Source organism: Sitophilus oryzae, unplaced genomic scaffold, assembly GCF_002938485.1.
Source record: "Sitophilus oryzae breed Bouriz unplaced genomic scaffold, Soryzae_2.0 scaffold_1396_pilon_pilon, whole genome shotgun sequence".
In the NCBI taxonomy this organism is placed as follows: Eukaryota; Metazoa; Arthropoda; class Insecta; order Coleoptera; family Curculionidae; genus Sitophilus; species Sitophilus oryzae.
Genome location: NW_022146055.1, coordinates 13,841,838 through 13,863,303, shown reverse-complemented (window position 1 = coordinate 13,863,303; position 21,466 = coordinate 13,841,838). Strand labels below are relative to the sequence as shown.

The 21,466-nt window shown below is 31.7% G+C and overlaps 1 protein-coding gene across 2 annotated transcripts in view; it reads left to right on the top strand.

Moving 5' to 3' along the window:
• Positions 1-3,507: 3,507 nt before the first annotated feature.
• Positions 3,508-21,466, top strand: part of LOC115876067 (UNC93-like protein) — a 183,619-nt gene continuing 165,660 nt past the window's right edge. For both annotated transcript variants that reach the window (XM_030891751.1, XM_030891750.1), the window contains exon 1: positions 3,508-3,749. The gene's annotated coding sequence lies outside the window, so the exon portion shown is untranslated. The remainder of the gene's footprint in view (positions 3,750-21,466) is intronic.

The following is a 21,466-nucleotide window of genomic DNA, read 5'->3' as shown; positions in this document are numbered from 1 at the left end:
CCTGCATCTCCGAAACTAAGCCATTCTAGGACATACATGTATATACACCTTTTTACTTATTTTTATCTGCAGAATATGTTGCTGGTGTTTTTCGTAACATAGTTCAGATCACCCTGCATATAATATTCTTTTTCTATATTCTATTAAAGGTTACTGAACAGGTACTGTTAATAGTACCTTGACAAAATGACAAATACACCCTGAATACTCCCACTTCTAAATACTTACACTAAATCCCAACCTGGCATGTTATATACCTGGCTTGGTATATTTAGTTTTTTTCCTAAAGTATGATTCAAATCTAATATCATCTCCTCTATCAACAGGTATTAAAATGAAATTAAAATATTTGTTTTGATATTTTGACGTAACCAATTTACCTCTTTTTGTTTCCTAGCCTACTACTATAATTTTTAAGCGGCAGCCTAACATGATTTATTCTCTTAATATCTCCGGTTAGAGAGAAGGTAGAAAGTTGCGGTTTGGCGCTGATATTTTGGAAATTTTGTGCTCTATTTAACTGTGCAAAGAGAAATATAGCCTATTTCAATTTTTTACGCAAAAGCGCAATATCTGTTATGACGTCAAACAGCGCCCTCTAGCTACCACGAAAAAAACTGTGGAAACAAAATTTATACTGGACATCATTAAGAAAGAAAAAATCTTTCAAACGAGCCCTAGTTTGTTCAAATTGCGTATCCTAAATCAGAGTTATCCTTATTTTAATAACAGCAAATTTAACCTTCCTCCACCACTTTATTTTATGAGATAAAGCCAAAATACTCTATATAAAAAAAATACACATTTCTCGATGATTACAATAGTAATATTTAAAATATCTGTTCATCTGCATATTTTTGAGAAAAACCCTGTTTTCTGATTGGCTATTAGAGAAACGCCCCCTAGCGGGCATTTTCCGGTTGAGCGCCCTTAGTTGGCCACCTGATACAGTTTAATTGTATCCACATATCTAAGTACAATATGATATAAGAACGTCGTCAACGATAGCTATGAAATGAAGATCGCTGTCATTTTATATGTAAAATTATATGTTGAATGCCACCGATATTCATTTCCATGCCAACTGGACGCCGTTTTTTGAAGTGAAAGTTTTTACGCGGAGTGAAAAGTTTCACTTCAAAAAAAGTGGGAGTAAAAATTCAGAGCCGTGACACACGAGCTAGCGTCACGACATGCGTCAAAAAACGTGGCAACGATCGAAAAAATGGTAAGCCTTTTTTGACGTTTCGTGCACTATGAAACCCCATCATCAATGGCGAAAAAATCGTCCAATTTCAATGAAATTTGGTATGTTGATAGATTGGACCAAGGCCATCTTTCTCAAGACACCTGTCATCGTGACAGTTTTGACGCAAGAAACTAACAGTCAGAATAGTTCAGTCATTGGGGATCAAAAAAGGGGCCTGCTTGGAAAAAAGTCCGGAAGTTTTGAAACTTTGCAAGTTTATAGGTTTTAGGGTCCCTAACTAAAATCCATAAAATGCACATTTCCAGACTTGCCGCCGGCGCCGCCGTCTTGCCAAAATGGCGCCCAAAATTGGTATTTTGTGAATATCTCGAAAACTATGCGTTTTTCGCGAAAATTTGAGGAGAGCAAAATTAAAGAGAATAAAATTTTCTATAAAAAAGGTTTTATGAAATTCGCTAAAGTCAACCGTTTAGGCACAAAATCCCTGGAAATTTTACAATTTTGCGTAAAATATGATATATTATGTATAGTCGATTTTCCGAAATCAAATGTCGATTAGGGTTCACTAAAACTAGTTTTAGTTTAGTTTCTTCAATTTGGTCATGAAACAGTGGCGTATCATTAATTCGCTCATTAATTTATGAATAATTAATTGTCGTGCTGGACAGCATTCATTGCGAATTTAGCACCAGGTTCAGCATTGGTCTGGTTGTACCAAAGATGCCGAAGAATGGGGGGTTGGAAGAAAACAAAAACAGGCATTACTTCAGTCACAACGTTGAAAGATGCAGCTCCAAAATCCCTGTTAGCATTTTTATCCTGTAAATTCAAAACCAACAATTATGATAAAGCCTTCAGATGCAGTAAACCAGGATTAAAATGTTCAATGATTTGTGCATACTGCAATGGAAAATCCTGTGACAACGTCACTGAAGTGGCACTCGACGAATCCGATGAAGAGGAGTTGGACTTGCCTGTAGATATCCCTCTGGTGGCTGAAGGTGAAGAGTTGGACGTATTGAGGGACCACCCTGATGAGCCCAGCACAGCAGACACGATCGACTTTAACATCAATGAGCCAGATCCGTCAGGCTTGTGCAGATAGGTTAAAGTTTTTAATTTATCTAGTGAAGTAGGCCTCCGGGGAGACCACGTTAAAATAAACGCACCATATACTTTACCTCTTGGGTGGTGTGGAAACAAGTACACATTTTCAATAATTAAAATTAATTATTCATGAATTAATGAGCGAATTAATGATACACCACTGTTTTATGACAAAATTGAAGAAACTAAACTAAAACTAGTTTTAGTGAACCGTAATCGACGTTTGATTTCGGAAAATCGACTATACATAATATATCATATTTTACTCAAAATTGTAAAATTTCCAGGGATTTTGTGCCCAAACGGTTGACTTTAGCGAAAATTTCCATGAAACCTTTTTTATAGGAAATTTTATTCTCTTTAAAACGCATAGTTTTCGAGATATTCACAAATCACCGATTTTGGGTGCCATCTTGGCAAGATGGCGGCGCCGACGGCAAGTCTGGGGATGTGCATTTGATGGATTTTAGTTAGGGACCCCAAAACCTATAAACCTGCAAAGTTACAAAACTTCCGGACTTTTTTCCAAGCAAAAATCCCCAATGACTGAACTAGAATCTGTATTTTTATTTGTCGTTAGGGTATGTGTTGTAAAGTTGGATACGACGTTTCATTTACATCTCAGTCATCAGGGTGGGACTAAGGATTTGATATTGAAGAAAAATGTGAGTCGATTTTGGCATAACGGGCTACAGGATGACGCCCTGGACGTTTCGAACCGGTACCTCTAAATGGACGAAACCATCAGGATTTTTCTTAATTATGGGTCGATTGGAACCAAACTGGGCACGTGGATAGAGTCGTCAGATGGACAAATTGTTATTTTAATACAAATTTTGTGAAACTAAATCAAATTATTTATTAATTGTAATTTATTACTTTTTCAACATTTCAAACTACACTTTTTCAAACATGTTCTTCAAATCCTTCAATTTAATAACTCTTGGTAAGAAGTTTCACTTCAAATATGCAAATATAGTGCACGCACAATTTTTTTTCATCATTCGGTATTTCTTTTAACTATTAATTGAAAATTACGTTTCTGTATTTTTATTTGCCGCTACTGTTATTAGCATGGAGCTTGCACGTTTCCTATCGATTTACTTGCGCGCAGCACACAGCATCCCTCGACCATGAACGAAATCAAGAGCATTCCAACCCTGAAATCATCCCCCAACATCAGAAATTTTCACTCTATCGGCAAAGTTGCGCACTAGCTACAGCACCACCACCGGCAGCAGTTCGGCTCTTGTTTTTTCCCGTCGATTTATCCAGACACTCGTGACGATCCAGACTGGACGTAAACGTGCATTGTTTTGCGGCGTATGGATGCTGGCCTGGTCGACTGCACTGCCTAAACTGATGTGAAAAATTGACAATTAGAAACGAAATTACTTAGCTCGAAAAGTGTGACGTCCAGATATTCAAACAGGTTAGTGACGAATTTTCATTTAGGTTAGATGTTTAATGTTTATGTATTGAATTGTTTATTTCAGAATATTTATGACTGAAATTCATTCGGAAAATTATTTTATTAATTGCAGATATATTAATTTGTACATCAAAATAATTATTATAAAATAAAATGCTTTTATTTACATTTTATTTAACTAACAATCGATTAGTGTAAAATTATTTTAAAATGTTTAAATAATTGAATTAATATCACTATATGTATAACATATTTTTATTCGAAAATCTGTAGCAAAATGTGATTAAATGATAAATGCCAAAAAAAAAACATAAGGAAGAAATGGAAGTGTTCAGCTGATGTATGTCATTTCAGCAATATGCATGCCATTTCATTCTATTTGAATTCTATTTTTAGCCATTTAAAAAATAATAAAATTTATTAAAAAAAATCAAACACTTATACAAACTATTAAAATTTTAAAAGTATATGATAAAATATATAACCGTATACATATACATTCCAAAGAAGGTATACAGGGTGGCGCAACTCATTCGTTTCGGTTGATTATACGAAAACGGAAAGATGTAGAAGCAAAGTATTTTATTGGTATATGTGGGAAAGCAATGGGCATAATCTAAAATTATTTTGAAATGTACAGGGTATGTCATTAGTTCTGACATACTCTGTACATTAAGCGGAGTTTAGTAATCATGACTTCGACGCTATCGCAGCTAGCTTTTTCAAGGACGATACGTTTGAGACTAAACTAAAAATAAATAACTCCGGACTGCTTAATGGGAATCCAACGAAGTTTACAAAAATGTAACAAGGTGTTCCAGATGTTCTAGGTGTTCTATTTCAAAGAAAGCGACAAAACTGAAACGCTAAAAAGAATTTACACGTATGAAGCAGATTGCTTTATGTCAACTCCAAATTTTCCAAAAAAATGTTATTAATCAAAAAAAAATCTTATTAGCGGTGGAAAATAACCCTATATACATACTATATAAGTATAGGATAAAATATATAACCTTATATAATACATATACCTTCCGAAGAAGGTGTACAGGGTGGCGCACCTCATTCGTCTCGGTTGATTATACGAATAAGGAAAGATGTAGAAACAAAATATTTTATGGGTATATGCGGGGCGGCAATGTGCATAATTTAAAATTATTTTGAAATATACAGGTGTTTTTTCTAAACATTTTTTCTTACAAAACATCCGGTATTTTATTTCATTTTTGGATTCTTTGGCCTAAAAAATGCATTTATTATAAGCGTTAAATATGTTTAAAATCATTGGATTTTGAGATATTTAAAGACATTTTAAAAATACAGAGTATTGCATTTGAAATAATGAAGTTTTTATGTAAAGTAGATAATTAAAATAGGCCAGCAATTTTTGATACCCTGTATACATTAAACGAAGCAATCAAATTTTTAGTAAATTTTATTTCTCTAGATTCAAAGTCAATACAAGAATTAATTCTAAAAGATAATGTACAGGGTGTTTGCTGTGTTGTACCTACATTTTTAGCCAACCATACCAATTAAATAGGTATGGTAGGCTATTAGGATCGACAAAAAAAAAGTTTTTTTAATTTCACTCAAAATAAGTTATTTGGGTCATAAATGACCTAAATACAAAAAGTCTCAAAAAGTCTGTCTGTATATATATCTGTAGTTTTTGGTGGGGGTGGGGGGTTGGTAGGGGGGTATGGGAGGGGGTTAAAAATTTAAAAAAATCGTAACTCCAAAATTACAGTAGCTAGCGAAACGCGGTTTTCAAATTAAGATTAGGAATAATATTTACAACAAAATTTGTAATAACATCAAAATCAGTCAAAGTCGCAGTTTTCGAGATATTAACATATTTTAGTATGGGCGGCTATACGTGCCTCCCGGCGCCAATTTTTTTATTATATATCATACATATTTAAATATCTTTAAGTATCTCAAAAACCAAAGTTTATAAACATATTTAACCTTTATAATAAATGCTTCATTTTGTGTCCAAACATCCAAAAATGAAATAACATACCGGGTGTTCCATAAGAAAATATATAACTTTGATGTGGATCTGGTAGTCAAGTACTCTTCAGCGAGTAATATGGTAGTGTAGTAGTAGTAGTAGTATCACCTATAGTTTTTGAGATCACAATGGTGGAGGTCGAATTTTAATTACCCCGTATATTTGATTTATATATTCAGTTAGAGTACAGTTTCATCATTTAGTAAGCGCCTATTTCTTACTAATTATAGGAATTAGAAAAATATTATGTGCTTTTTGTATTATAAATATTGCTGTTTTGCAAACAGAATATAAATTAAAATTTTCCGGTTTATAGATATTAAAATTTTTAATTGCGCTGATAATTGTAAATTACTTTTTAAATGCCAGTTGTTTATCGTAAAAATTAAAATGCGGAAAGACTATTATATTTGTCGCCAACACAAATCAGAATAATACTTTTACCTTAATTTTGACCGTGATTGTTAAATAATTCTCGTGATTAAACAATGGTTTTGATAAAAATAGCTCTTTATTATTATGAAAATTATTATGAAAACCTTGCATTTAATTGTGGCAATGTTTATTTTTGTAAATATCTATTAAATGGGATGGTAATATACAGATTTTTGATTTTTCATTGATTATTTTAGGATTTTCTATAAAGTGTAATAATATACAGGGTGTCCCAGAAATAAGTGCAAGTATTTTAACTGGTAGTATAGTTCAACCCCAGAAACACGCCTATGAGGTTTTTTCGCGAAAAAAAAAAATTGAAAATTTTTTTGAATTTTTTTTTGTTTTTATTTATAAAATATAATTTCTAGATAATATGGCAACATAGGTAGTAGATTAAATTTACAAGAAATAAAATCCAGAAAAAAATCCAGTGGTTCTCAAAATTTTAGCAAAAAATCATTTTTTTTTTAATTTTCAAAGTAAAATAACTCCGTTATTTTGGACTTATTTGAAAAACGATAAAGAGAAAATATGATCTACTACCCTTTAAAAAACTTGCACTTATTTCTGGGACACCCTGTATAATATCATATTTTGTTCATTTAGGTTCGTACATTGATTTGTACCATTCATCATATCGTCGGCTTTATGACGAAAAGGCGTATCTCTTTTGCTACTTTTCAGGAGAGCAATTTAAAGAAAATCACTTACTTTATTTGGCCAGTAAATGTAAAGTCTTTAATTTGTTAATAGTGTTTTTGTATTAACACTTAAACGGAGACATTGAGGAAACGTCCTGAAGATAAATTGTGCGTAAATTCTAATAAATAATTTCTTTTTAGTTGTTTAATAGAGATAGGTCTTTTTGTTATAATAATAACAAATTTATTTCCGAACGAATAGTATACATACGCCCATGTAAAATAAATTTAAAAATGATGGTAAAGTGTTCTTAATAAGGAAAATACAATATTCACATTATGGAATACATACAAGAAAATACAATACATACATACAGAAAAAATCTGAAAATCACCAAAAAATCAAAAACAAATATTTTTAAATACTTTTATTCGCGTTGGATTAGATCAACTGAAAACAAAGAAAATTTTCATTCCAGAAGCAAAGACAATAATCAATTAAAATACACTTATCTAGCTTATTTTAATAATATTGTTTTTTTATACAAAAATACATTTTTTAACTAATATATTTTTAGTAATTATTCAGTTAATTGAGGGCATTAATACAAGGCATTTAAACTCACGGTCCATTTAATAAAAACGAAACTAAACAAAAACAAAACATGTTTCTTCATTCGTGCCTTTTTGATACAAATAACTGTGGACTAACAGTTTCTGTTTTCCCTGTTCAATGATAACAAATTCGACTTCTATTCTACGTGTTTATGCAGGATGATGATAGGGACAATAAATAAAATTTTCCAAAAATTGACAGGGATGTCAATGCCAATGGCCTGACAATGATAATGAGATAAAAATTATTGTATTTTCCGGCAAGTTTTTGGTTCGCTAAAATATTCTTAGGGAAATTATAATTTCGGGAATTTTTCCATCAGGGCAATTTTCGTTTCGTTGTTTTGCTTTCGATCAATTTTTCTTCGACCATTTATTCTCGGACAATCTTTTGCATACCCGATACAGCTATGTGCAGAGTCTAGCTCATTCTAACAATGGTTTTTGGCAAAAAAACAGACTCAAAATCACACTGTAAAAGAGAGCTGCTGCCATGATAGAAGTTTTATTTTGTCCCAAGCAACCATCAGAAAATAATTAGGTAGAATGGTGTGATTTTTTCTCGTATGCATTTTCATAACTTAAAACAAAAAGACCTATCTCAAATTCGATCTTTCTTGTAGTATAACAATAGGTATAACAATTCGCTATGTTAAAATATGACCCATTGGGCATGTCATGACGTTGATATCTCAAAATCGCCAAAAATCGAGATACGCCTTTTCGTCATAAAGCCGCCGATATATGCTATAAATCATCATGCATGATCGATGGTACGCTGTAAAAGTGGAAATATACCAGTATTAAAAAAAATCATAACTTGTTCAACCTATAGCTGTATAGAAGTATTAATACACTCACCGGCACGAAAAACGGGCGCCTTAAAATTTTCAGGTATTTTAAAGTTTTATATGTTGTGTTCTATTGGACCGATTTTGATGATTTTTTAGCAGTTTGCAGCTAGATTATTTGAATTTTTAGTATGTCTTTCTAAATTAAAAATGAAAGTTCCCATCTGTCAATTGTACGGGGGAAAACAAAATGTTGATATTTCGGCGAAAGTTTGGAACACCCTGTGTAGTTAGTTAAGAAATCAAGGAATGTAAAAATTATTTTATCATCTAGGTGTGTCATTTCTTGATAGTTTGTTTCTTAATTCATCTCAATAGCTGTAATTCTTTTGGAGATATTCGCTTTTGAAGACGACACTAACATTTTTTCGTATTTTTTTACATTACAACCATGCCTTTTGGTCCTAGTCAACAGACCTATAAAATAGTGTATGTGATTTATGTCACTGTCTTTGAAAAATTATATTATTATTGTCTGTTGTGCAGTTACTTAGCAGATATGGTTTTACCATGATTATTTAAAGCAGGGTTGGAAAAAATCAAAAAAATCAGATTTATTTTATTTAAATCAGATTTTTTTGATTTAAATCAGATTTTTTTGATTTTAATTCAAAACAATATTCAAATCGGATTTCCAAATGACTAGGACTTATTTCCAATTAAAGTCCTATCCTAAATGGCTAAATCTTTATAACTCTCCCTGATACCGATAACATTACAATTCTACGGCGCGTGTCATTTTTCCACATCGGTCACCAATATATTCCGCAAAAAAGTCGCACGCTTCAGATCAAAAGGATTTTTTTCAAACATCTCAAAGATATTAACTTTTTGTCATTTTAACGCCTAGGCATAAAAGTAAAGCACTGTTACGCCCAAAGACATTATAAAAAAAATCTTACTAAATCTATGGTTACGCCTAAGCACAAAAGCACAAAAATATATTATTAAACTGATATTAAGTGTCAAATTCAACGAGTGTACAAATAGTTGCTCGATTACTGTTCATATGATTTGCAATGTTTGAAATTGATTAAAAAATTATTTGTAATGTTTTAAAAGAAATAGTATCTTCTCTTCGGAGTAAAATTGTACTTTTTGTGCTCCCTGTAACGTCGGAATAGCTTTACGATGGACCTTCAAAGGTACAGCATCGCCAAAAAAAGTATAATTTTTACTCCTAATAAAACAATACACTATTGTTAGGAAATAGTCTTAAGTCGGGGATGAGATTAGTATGTATTATCTAAAGTAAAAGTGTAAAGTACTTAATACAGATCAAAATGTCGGTAGGAATTTGGAAACAACTTTTATCGAAATATCAATATTTTGTTTTCCCTCGTACAATTGACAGAAGGAAACTTCATTTTTAATTTAGAGACACTAAAAAGCCAAATAATTTAGCTACAAATTGTTTAAAAAAATCATCAAAATCGGTCCATTGGAACAAAACATATTAAACTTTAAAATACATATCTATAAAACTTGAACTAATATTAAAAAAAAAATTGGCCCGGGGAGGCACGTATAGCCGCCCATACTAAAATATTAATTTTATTTTTCAGAAACTATTTGAGACAGAGTACCAAAAATGCTTTTTATGTCTACTAGTGGGTAAATGAATTTGTAGATATATTACGACTTTTCTTGGAACTTTAGTTTCGGAGATATATATTTAATCGGACCTTTTTAAGAAAATTAATTTTATTTTTCAGAAACTATTTGAGACAGAGTTTACCAAAAATGCTTTTTATATCTACTAGTGGGTAAATGAATTTGTAGATATATTACGACTTTTCTTGGAACTTTAGTTTCGAAGATATACATTTAATCGGACTTTTTTAAGAAAATTAATTTTATTTTTCAGAAACTATTTCAGACAGAGTTTACCAAAAATGCTTTTTATATCTACTAGTGGGTAAATGAATTTGTAGATATATCACGACTTTTCTTGGAACTTTAGTTTCAGAGATATAAATTTAATCGGACCTTTTTAAGAAAATTAATTTTATTTTTCAGAAACTATTTGAGACAGAGTTTACCAAAAATGCTTTTTATATCTACTAGTGGGTAAATGAATTTGTAGATATATTACGACTTTTCTTGGAACTTTAGTTTCTGAGATATAAATTTAATCGGACCTTTTTAAAAAAATTAATTTTATTTTTCAGAATTAATAAAAAGTTGGTAGGCAGATCTTTTAGTTTCAAAGTAAAGGAATTTTTCCAATTTTTTTTTATCTCAAAAACTGCGACTATGACCAATTTTATTGCAAATATTATTCCTAATCTTAAATTGAAAACCGTGTTTCGCTAGCTACTGTAATTTTGGAGTTACGATTTTTTAAAATTTTAACCCCCTCCCATACCCCCTTAACAACCCCCCACCTTCACCAAAAACTAATGGCCGGATTCTGGGGTGCTACAGTATTTTTGTGCCAAATTTGGTTAAAATCGGTTTAGCGGTTTTTGAGTTATCGTGTTACAGACGGACAGACGAACAGACAGACGGACGGACAGACGGACAGACGGACAGACGGACAGACGGACAGACGGACAGACGGACAGACAGACGTTTATTTAGATTTAGATCTATCGATTAAAAATATATGACCCAAATAACTCATTTTGAGTGAAATGAAAAAAAAAAATTTTACCGGTCTTAATAGACTAACATACCTGTTGGTATGGTCGGCTAAAAATAAGCATACACTAAATAGTATGATTATGTTGATTTTATTTAAGATCCATTTTGGTTGGTGCCCATTTTTGTTCGCTATCTTTGGTTTATTATCGGCTTACTGGTCGTATTTTTAGAAATAAGTCTATTCGGAGTATTGATTCATCATCAGCATAGTTAAATATTTGTATTAATTAATCTAATTGTATTTTGTTGGAACAATAATAATATTCACCAATGAAAAATAAAATTAGGTTATAAATAGCCATGATTAATTAAAATATTGCCTGAATTAGATAAGCTTTTATGATTTTTATAAAAGTTTGCCTTACAGTTTTCCCAATATTTTTTTCCCAATTGACATCTAATTTTTTATGTAACACTGCCTTGAATTTACGGTATTTAACAATCTCTTTAGAATTTTTTATTTCAAGGATCAGTCTTGGTGAATGTGAGAAGAAAGGCTAATTAATTTATTCGAAAGTAATGACGGCGAGAAATTATTTCATTGTGTTACATTTATGTATTTTTATTTTAATTTACGTATTTTCTTAAAGAAAATGGAATAAGGCTAAGTGTTTAAGCTTGACCGATTCAGCGTTGCCCTCTTATTTTCATGTTAATCGAAATATTTCAGAAAACAAAAAAAAATTAATTATAAATATATAAACAGTTATTATTTACATCAACAAAACTCACGTTCTTAAGGAACATAAAGGGTCATTACTATCCCTTTCCCGTTTAAAATATTCTAATAAAGTTGCGATGAGTCTTTTACGGCTATTAAGCTATTTTGTGCCACTTTACACTAAAAAAGGTTCTAAAAAGAACAATGTTCGACTGCAAGGTCTGCTGTTCTGCAAGGTCTGCAGAACAGCAGACAATTTCACTAAACAGAGATATAAACCACATAAAAAATACATTAATAAAAAACGACTATCCACCATATTTTATTGACAAAACATTAAACGAAATACAAACCCCAACGCATAGACACAATGATAACAATACACAATATATACAACTTACAATTCCATACATACGAGGCGTTTCGGAAAAAATATGAAGGATAGGAAAACAATATAACATACGAACATCTTTTAAAACACAAAATACACTTAGATCCATTTTATCACATACTAAACCAATGAATACAGAACAACAAACAAAAAATGTAATATACCAAATACCCTGTAAATGCGATAAATTTTACATTGGTGAAACATCTAAACCCTTAAATGTTAGAATTAAAGAACATAAAGATTATTTAAGAAAGGGAGATTTTCACAAATCTAAGATTTGTCAGCATTCATGGGACACAGGGCACAGAATAAATTTTAATAACGCCAAAATTATAATGAAAGAAGCGATAGCCTCTATACTCCAAGGCCGTTATTTTCGATCCTATGGTGCTCGTGGAACAAAATCACATGAAGCTGATTTTTGGTTAATATCTAGCTTTGGTCGCCCCGATTAACATACAAAAAGTCCCTACCCCTGCGAGGGAGCAAACCACCCCAAAACCACCCCCAAAGATACATTTTTTAGTTTTCGCCCATTATCTCGAATATGGTTGATTTTTTCAAAAAAAGACTAGATATTAATTAAAGCCAATAAGATTATCTACAAATTGATGTATATAAGTCTATATTTTAATTTGCAGAGTGGCGTGCAGCAAACGTTTAAAGTCGACAAAGTCCATTTTCTGTACATTTTTTAAAGTTTTCGTTATTTATTTCAAAAATGGTTGATTTAAGAAAAAAATACTACATAACAAAATGAAATCCAGTAAAATACGTACAAAATGATGTATATAAGTACATATTTAAGTTAACACAGTGGCGTACACTAAAGGTCTTTATGTTGGTGTTAATATTTTCCATCGTGTAGCGTAAAATTAATAGGTACCTTATTTAAACAAAGTCTTCTTCGTGGTCATCCTCGTTTTTATCAGTCTGCTTAGAGGCGAGAACATTGCTAGAGGACTGTCCTTGGCATTGCCAACAGAGATTGGAGCAATCTAATCCACCTTTTCTGCAACTGCACGGTTTTCCACAATCTGTCCTACAGTTGTAGAACATCAATTTTAAAATAAAATCTGGGATAATGGGCTTATTAACAGTTGTTGGCACCAAAAGCCCTGTTTTTTCCATCCCCAAGAGGTAGCATCCAATTCAATCCCAAACCATGGCTGAATTTGGTGATACACCCGCAAACTGTGCTTGGATGCCGTATCGGATGTTGGCGGCAGAGATGCCAAAGAGAAGTCCGAGTTGAGGCTTTGTTGTGCAGTATTGTTGAATTTTACGAACCGGAGTTGATCTAATGTTTTTATTGATTTACCGGCTCCATATAAAATTAAAAAAAATTCTTCTCCGACAGAAATTAATTCACTTTTGTTGGAATATGGCGTTAAAAAAACTGCTACTTTTCTTCGGATTTTTTTCTAAAAGCTTATAGGTTTTGTAGATTTGTAGTTTTATTGGCTTTAATTTTAATGTCTAGTCTTTTTTTGAAAAAATCAACCATATTCGAGATAATGGGCGAAAACTAAAAAAATGTACCTTTGGAGGTGGTTTTGGGGTGGTTTGCACCCTCGCAGGGGTGGGGACTTTTTGTATGTTAATCGGGGCGACCAAACTAGATATTAACCAAAAATCAGCTTCATGTGATTTTGTTCCACGAGCGACCTTAAATGCATTGGGGTACTAAAAGAAAAATAAAAGAGTTTTTTTTATTTTCTCATGCATTTCTAGATGTTAGTAATGTATGGCATTAATATATGGCTTTGATTTCAAAGAACATAACATAAATAAACATAACATACGTAAAATTTAAAAATAATCATACAGAAAGTTTGGGCTTTTTGGTTTTACCTTATTAAGTAATTGTTATCAGGTAGTAATTGTTAATTATTTTGAAGTTTAACTTGATATAATGTCATTTTAACAGAACGTCAACGGTTTCTTGCAGACGTATCTGTTTTAAAAAAGTAAAGTGTTCTCGAATAATTGAATTTAAATATCTTGTTATAATAGTTTTTTTTCTTTATTCTTTGTATTTTTTTTGCTTCCGACGACGGAAAGAGACTTTCCGAAACGTTAAGCATTTCTTTCTTTGTTAAGCAAATTTGTATAACAGTAAACATAACTTCTGATAAGCAGTGTCCGTTTAGGTTTAACGCCCAGAAGTGTTTACAAAAAATAACTATTTTATTTTGTAGATTTTCTTGCAGTGCAGTGGCGAAATACCCATAAAGGATTTTTTTGGAGTGAACACAAATCATTTAAACCAAAAACTCGTAATACAAAACTAAGTGTCAAAACGAATGACAATGTTAGGAAATAAATAAATGTGGCAACTTGACATTTTTTACAGCAGAACTACCCGCACTTCGAATCGCACTTGTTCGGTTTATTTTAAGGACAATAATTTAAGGACTTAAAAATGTACGCAAAATTTTAGTAGATAAATAATAATTGCGAAAATAGCTAAGAAGTCATTTTTAAATTGTTTATTTCTATCTTGTCTGTGATCACCAAATTTTGGTATAAATCTATTCCATTTACCTAGAAATGGCATGACTTGACAATATGCAAGTGGTTGAAGTAGTAATAATTTTTGTTTTGTGACATTGAAACCAAATTTGATCTTTGCGGTCGGCGTTGAAAAAAACTAAATTCATTTACTAAGTCTAGTTTAATTCTTTTTCGATACATAATGTTGAAAAAAAAACAAGGAAAATGACATAAATACGAAGAAACTTTCCGTGTTTAGATTGTTTGTTAGACAATGGCTTTGAATAAAAATAGATTTATAAATTTTGTTATATTAATGTACCGTTATATTATCTATTATCCTGTTATTAGTATTATTTAATAAGACTAAGATTAAAAAATTATCATAAACCACTTTTTTTCAAATGAAAACCCACTTTTTTATTTCACTAGTGAAAAGATTTTCCAATTCGTTATTTTTTGAGTATATATGTTCCTCTACCTAAAATAAATCGTTTTTAAGTTACTTAAGATTTAGTTTGAAAACGTATATTTTCGTTGATTTTATCTAGATTCTTTTGACACTAAGTGTCAAACAGTCAGACAATTTGTTTCCATCTGTCAGTTTAAAAAGTGTATTTATAAAAATTTATCTCGTATTTTCGCTCTTTAGTGATATCTGATAGTTGATATTATTAATAATATACCCTATGATGAAAAAAAAAAAAACAGCGCAAAGTTGACTTGGAAATGATCGATAACATGCTGCATTTTGAACAGTGTCACAATATGACATGGCCAGATCTATTGTTTTCGATCACTTGACGTTTAAAGTCATAGGCTACTGGTTAAAATCAAGAAAAATATACGCTTTAAAACTAAATCTTAAATAACAAAATAACTTAAAAATAATTTATTTTAGGTATAGGAACAATAACATGTCTAGTCAAAAAATAACGAATTGGAAAATCTTTTTACTAGTAAAATAAAAAAAGTGGGTTTCCATTTGAAAAAAAGTGGTTTATGATAATTTTTTAATCGACGAATTCCATGACAGATGCGGTCATTATTCTATGACATTAACAATTTCATTTTTGAAATAGATAGCCACATGCCTTCTATTTATGACACAGTGGCTTTGGTAATCACTAAATTTGACGTTTAGGCTATAAACAAATTTTTGACAGGCAGTTTTTTTCGTCCAAATTTTTTTTTCTCTCAAAAACGGTTAATGCTAGATATAGATTGTTTAATATCAAAATTCATAAAATTTTACAGATGATTTAAGTATGTAATAAAAAATGGGGCAACCCATTTAAAATATGAAAGTTGCTGTCAACTGTGCCATCATATTGAAAATATTTTTAATCGATAGATCTCGTTGTGAAACAATGATGTGCAAAACATCTCAGGTCTAGATTTATTGTAGTTCTCTAGAAACTTCTAATGCACCCTCAGCCTGGGACACCTTGTATATCATAGGATTTAACAACTTATTGCCCTGCAGAGTTTATACATTTTGTAAGGACCAGTTAGGCCCTATAATATTATATTATCCGTGCCGTACATAGAGAACGTGTTAATGAAGCTTAAACTTATTTGAAGCTAATAAAAGAACCAATGTTTTAGGCTAGTATATGAACGAAAAAAAGGAAATTAAGGTATAGAGGTTTAAACGTAAATAAAGGATGATGCTAAAATGAGTTTTGCGTAAAAGAAAAACAGCAATTTAAAGACAACAGGTAAGACATGGGTGTTAAAGAAAACATAAAGTAAATCGTTTGAAACGAAAAGGAAAGAGATGTGGGGGAGAACTGTTAACGAAGAAACAAAAACAGAAGATGGGCGGATAAATAAGCTAACAGGGAAATGCAAATGTTATTTAAGCAACTTAGCATAATCGATTATATTAGATCACAAAGGATTAAGCGGTTGGGTCGTGTGGAAACATTGCCAAGGAGGCGAAAATGACAAGGACCATTCTGCATAGATATTTAGTTGGAAAGGAAAACAACAACCAAAGTCATACCTTGTGAAGTATCGTATATGATTTGTTGTTCTATTTTTTTATGCTGTCATGTTTATTAAAATCAAAGAGAAGCCAGAAATTACTAATTTTTATAGATGCCACAGCAATACATTTATTTATACAATATGAAAAAATGTATAAATTTCTTCTAAGGTCTTAGCGATGGCTATGAAATGAAAATCGCTGCTATATTGGATGCTGCTTTTTTCAATCATACGGTAATAGATTGGATTAAAAAAACCTCCTAAAAGAATAATACCTTTTACAGAAAGTTTAGATATTTTTTACCTCGTTCAGCAATTCTTATCAACTCATTGTATTGATAACACCTCACTGTAGTATTGAGCAATAAAAATGATTGGAAGAGAGAAAGGTTTGCTCAGCAGGTAAAAGACCTTACCATAATGGTATACTGATGCTTCCAAAAAAAGCAGAAACAGGGATAGGAGTATTTGGGCCGAAAACTAAATACTCCGAACCAATAGGCACCTACTCCTTCAGGCATCTTAGATAGGAACTATCGGAAATAAGAAATAGCCACCTTATCCGATAGTCAAGCAGCATTAACAGCGATCAACTCAGTAACCATCAATTCGAAGTTGACCAAAGAATGCCTGGAGACGCTGAACGAAATAGGCAAAGATAATAATGTTCTCCTATTCTGAGTGCCAGCCTACCAAGGGATAGAAGGCAATGAAAAAGCATATGATCTAGCTAGAAAAAGAACGAACATTCCACTAACTGTACCAGAACCGTTCTGCTTCCCAAGTGGAAACCAACTTAAGAACTCAAGAACGTGGAAGACTTCATCCGTAACCTGAAATGGGAATCCTTCAATGGTCTAAGATACTCGAATAAATGTCTCAGAACTTACGACCGAGAAAAATCAAAGATTTTCCTTGGTGTATATATAAATATAGGATCCTATATCTCCTACGTGAATCAAAAGGCTTCAGTGAAAGCTCCCATCGGATTCTATTTTTGGCAGTTGTTTTTGCTTCCTTCCATGTTGACCCTACTTGTTGAAGCTCATCCAGTATGAAACGTCTCCATGTTTGAGCAGGTTGTCCTTGCTTTCTTTTTCTTTGGGGATTCCACTCCAACGCTGATCTCGCTATATTACTATTAGGTTTCCACAAGGTGTGACCTATCCAACCCCATTTTCTTTTGCGGATTTCAATGCCTACTTCTTGTTGGTTTGTAAGATGAAGCAGGTCGGTGTTACGTATAGTGTCTGGTCAAAAGATTTTAAGTATTTTCCGCAAGCAGCGATTCATGTGGACGGTTGATGGATATTTTTGTCATTCTCCATGTCTCGCAGCCATATAATAAAACTGGTATGACGTTGGAATTGAATATTCTTAATTTTGTTTGTATGGAGAGTTGACGGGAGGTTCAAACTGATTTTAGTTGTCCAAAGGCTCGCTGCGCCTTCCTGATCCTGCTGACAATATCCGCGTCTGCGCCACCGTTTGCTGTTACAATACTTCCCAGGTAAGAAAACTCTGTTACATTCTCGACATCTACGATTGTGTGATTCCTACAATGAATGGAGTGTTGTTATTTGTGTTAATGCGCATTGATTTTGTTTTGTCGATGTTCGTGGTGTAGGTCAGAATAATCTTTTGGTTGTCACGGGGCTTTTAACAGGACACTGTCTCCTCAACGAACTCAATATACTGAAGCTAAGAAACAACGGCGAATGCAGATTCTCTAGGAAAAATGGGGAGGCACCAGAAAACCTCATCATTGAGTGCGCCGAGACGACAACCATTCGTGCCATGAACTTTGGTACAACTGATATTGGAGATAGAGAATTACTGCTAAAATATTAATACTAATATAAAATATATATAATATATAAAATACTGCATACTTCTGTAAAACTGTCTCAAATATAAGTTTTTTGTCAAAGTCCTGAAACTGTATGATGGGTTGTAACTCAAGAAAGGGAGACAAAATAGATATCTAAAGTCGAGGTGATTAACACCCCTCTCATTACATTCCACCATACACGTAGTAACGTAACTATTAGCCTCTATTAGATTGAAGTTTGACTTTTTTTTTCATGTAATTTCATTTTAACAGAACGTCAACGGTTTATAGGATACCCTTGGTATGTTCTTTCAGTAGACGTATCTGATAAAAAATAAATGTTCTTGAATAGGTAAAGTTAGATATTTTAAATAGTTTTTTCCTCCTTGTTCTTAGTATTCTCTTCGCTTCTGACGACAGAAAGAGATACCTTCTAAAAAGTTAAGAATTTTATGATTATGATTATGATTATGATTATGAATTTATCTATTTTAGTATAAAAATATACCCCTTTAACCGTTTTTAAGTTTAATTAGAAATAACGAGAACTAAATCTTATACAATGTCTTATACAATCAATCAAATCAGTACAATGTTTTTTGTTTGAGGGGTAGGCAACCAATAGTATTTTGAAGAGACATTAATTCTCCGTTAAATATCGGAATAATACACTTAGTGTTCTATTTAAAATATAAAGAGTAACATACTTTTATAGGTGACCAATGTTCAATATTAATTGCCTTGTCTCACCCTGTATAACTTTTTGGATCAAGTTTTAATTTGATTTAAAGTACAATAGTTGATTTAACTACACATTAGGCTATACCGGGTAAATTCCAATTTAGGTAGCTTTTATTGTAATTTAAAAATTGTTCTTTATTTCTAGAAAATGTTAAATATGTGAAAAACCTTACATTTTAGTCATATACTCTTATAAAACTCACCTTTATTTTTCTCCCAGAATCCGAAAATCAATTAATATATAGGGTGCTCGGTTACAAAAAACAAAACTTTGATATGTAACTTTTTTTGGGGACACCCTGTAGAACCCTCTATATTTTTAGTGCTCGGAATTAAGCTACATAATGCTCTACCCATAGACTTAAAATAAAATATAGACTGAGCATCTCATTCATAAATAGCTGGAACATGCGGTCAGACACTGTCTTGTTATTGTTGTGTTATTATTTTAGGTTATAACGAGTGCGACACGAGCGATAGATAGGTTGCCTCTGTCGTAACGGTCGTTCCCTGACGACTCTGCCGAGAAACACAATACTGTCTTTCGTTTCTCAAGTACACCTGAACTCTCCGTATCATAGCCGGGTATTTTTTTTATTTTAATGAAGCTAAAAATAAATTAAAAATATATCGAAACTTTTTTATATTTTATTAAGATTTAGGACAGGTTTTTTAAATAAAAGTTTAGAAAAAACAATTTAGAGTCCAAAAAGGATAAAAATAGTAAAATACACGTTATAGAAGAAATTTTATAATCGAAATTAGGTAATTTTTGAAATTAATAATAAATTATTAATTTTAGTCAAACATTTACAACCCCTAATATTAATCAAAACAGGATCTATTCCACAGATATAATAGAATCGGCGACAGGGAGAGAAAAAAAAATATGATTGTTGTAATTTTTTTTCTGGCTAAGTGATGTCTTATTATGTAAATTAGAGAAAACATAATATCTGTTCCATTAAAACAAGGAAGGTGATAGGAAGTGGATAAAATAAAAACTACATTTAATTAACTCGGTACTGTCTTTATTATACCGGGTGCGTCTCGAAAAGTGGCTCATCCCCATAATTTTTTATATTTTCAAATAAAAAACAAGATTTAGTATGTTAGTATATGAAATAAATTAGGATTGATTGACGCATTCAATTGTTTTTGGTCACTTCCTGTTTCACCGGAAATGACTATAACTTTTAATTTTTAAATGGCACCCTCGGTATATTTCTACTTTATTCGATAGAAAATGACACTCTGAATAGAATGACATACCATATGTCAACTTTTGACATTTTCGCATATGGTTTAATTGTAATTGTAACACGCGGTTCATAACGACAATTTGACTCGAAATAATAATAGCAATATGTGTGTGGTATCAATATATTCATAAAAAAAAATGCTTTTTCCAAATATGCTAATGAGTCACCCTTGTTCCATTTGAAAAAATTGACATATGTATGATTAAAAATACGATTTGTACATCTTTTAACCGGCCTAGACAAGACACGAAACCTATTAGACGATCAAAACTATTTTTCCAAGGCTCCTTGATTAAAACTTAGTGGATTGAAAAAAACTGGATTGAAATTTAAAATAGGATATGTTTTTAAGCGACAATGTCAAAAGTTGACATATGATATGTCATTCTATTCAGAGTGTCATTTTTTATCGAATAAAGTAGCAATATACCGAGGGTGCCTTTAAAAATCAAAAGATGTAATCATTTCGGTGAAACAGGAAGAGACCAAAATCAATTGAATACGTCAATAAATCATAATTTATGTCATATACCTACTAACATACAAATCTGTTTTTTTATCTGAAAAAATAAAAAAAATTATAGGGTGAGCCACTTTTGAGACGACCCGGTATATTAAAAAATATCGTTTCATAATGTAATATCATTTTAAAATTCTTGTATGTTATTTTAGATTCTGAAGATAATTTTAGAATAAACCGGAATATATTTTTAATAAAAACATTATTAATTATTAACAGGGTTATAATTATGATTTTGTTACAATATAAGTAAGTAAATAATGTAATGTAAAAGAAAAAATTCAGATTTTACATTTTACTAAAATATTATCTAAATAAGCGCCTTTCTACAACAACGCCACTGGCTCCCAATGGGTAAATTGAGAGTTGCCTACCGGTCAAAAGTCGTTTCAAGACTTAAATGGATTATTTAAGTCAAATTTCTTGCAAATTTGGCACTGGCGAACCATATTTTATAGTTTTTGAACAGAAAAAGTCAATAAAATAAACACTTAAGGACTACAAGCTAAGAAAATGCGTTAATACAGCCGGGGAGATAGCGGCAACAAAGCTTTACCGCACACGTGCGACACGTACTACAAGGTAATAAATGAATGAATAGGCTCCCTCGCC